This window comes from Anopheles funestus, assembly GCF_943734845.2.
Source record: "Anopheles funestus chromosome X unlocalized genomic scaffold, idAnoFuneDA-416_04 X_unloc_44, whole genome shotgun sequence".
Lineage (NCBI taxonomy): Eukaryota > Metazoa > Arthropoda > Insecta > Diptera > Culicidae > Anopheles > Anopheles funestus.
This window is the reverse complement of record NW_026045170.1, coordinates 180,001-181,611: the sequence shown is the minus strand read 5'-3', so window position 1 is coordinate 181,611 and position 1,611 is coordinate 180,001. Positions and strand designations below refer to the sequence as shown.

Below are 1,611 nucleotides of genomic sequence, written 5' to 3'. Positions count from 1 at the left end.
AGTAGCGACAGGTATACCGATGTGCAATACGTATCCGGCCACGGCACGGAACGAACGGGAACTGTGGTGCAGACATACAAAGAGTTAAGCCTACTAGTCATTAACTCTAAGGACGGGGCCATGGGGCGGTACGCAAAGGATACGGATGAGCGAGTATGCAGGCCCAATACTCAATAGCTCGATCCGATCCAAGCACATGAGTTGACTGCGGCGCCAGGTTAACCAATGTGCTAGATTCTATTTGGCCAGTAGAATCTTGTGTCTTACGCGATTTGATACCAAGACACCAGAACGAAAGTTAGTTGAAGAGTGATTAAACTCTTATGAAGAATGGTTGTGCAATCACAACTTATGACTTTAACCTATAAAGTGGATATGGACTATCAATTATAACATGGGGCACACACCATGTTCTCGATCCAATCCACGCACACGAGTTGCCTGAGTAGCGACAGGTATACCGATGTGCAATACGTATCCGGCCATAGGCACGGAACGAACAGGAACTGTGGTGCAGACATACAAGGGCCATGGGGCGGTACGCAAAGGATACGGATGAGCGAGTATGCAGGCCCAATACTCAATAGCTCGATCCGATCCAAGCACATGAGTTGACTGCGGCGCCAGGTTAACCGATGTGCTAAGAGAGTTGTTCCTGGGCCTTCAAAGTGACTTCAAAACTATCTTAGCGAATGGTGGCCATGGGCGTAGACATGAGCCACAAGTCACAAGGCCTGGGACTATTGGGTAATAAAGACAACTTAGTCAGAAAGTTAGTCTTTGGACGTACCACCGGGATTGTGTTACATTGGGAACCTTACTATAAAACCCTAGGCAGGGGATCACTCGGCTCATGGATCGATGAAGACCGCAGCTAAATGCGCGTCACAATGTGAACTGCAGGACACATGAACACCGATAAGTTGAACGCATATTGCGCGTCGGACGATTAAACCCGGCCGATGCACACATTCTTGAGTGCCTATCAATTCCTTGATATACAACAAACCAAACTTCAGGGTGGAGCGTGCCACAATAGAACACTATGGCGAGCAGCCCGTCTAGTGTCGTGGGGGAAACACGCTTCCACACTGTGCATAATGGCGTGCTCGGGACCTTTGTTGGGACCGCAGGGCGCTGAAAGTAAAGGGGTGAACCGCATAAATCGCACGCACGTAAACGCGCACACACACAAATAGAGTGAGACGTATCGTAGGATACCGCTAAGAGTACGTTGTGAAACATGGGGAAATTCAATCGAAAACCTCTTTGATGTCCAAGAATTCGTTGACCGTATCCGTCGTAATACTGGATCAACGTGCTTGGGGGAAAACGTCAAAGGGTTTTATAATAGTGGTGCATGATTAACCCATCGATGCCCGAGGGGAACATGTTGTCCAATACAATAGTGGTGCAGTTGGCTCGACATGCTCGGGGGGAGACATCGTGGGTCCAAGTCGACCAAGTCGACCGGGAGTTGTTGTTGAGAGATCGAATCAAAACGATGCCGAGCGGAACTCGTTGTCCTTATTGGAGTGATATTCGGACAACGTGCTCGGGGGGGCCATCGTTGATTCAAAAATGACCGTAAATTGCCCAATCCGTGTGTGT

General features: G+C 49.0%; 1 non-coding gene across 1 annotated transcript; it reads left to right on the top strand.

Moving 5' to 3' along the window:
* The first annotated feature begins 826 nt into the window (after nucleotides 1-826).
* On the top strand, nucleotides 827-984 carry LOC125773644 (5.8S ribosomal RNA). Its single transcript, XR_007420271.1, has one exon. It is a non-coding gene; the product is annotated as a 5.8S ribosomal RNA (ribosomal RNA).
* The last annotated feature ends 627 nt before the right edge of the window (nucleotides 985-1,611 follow it).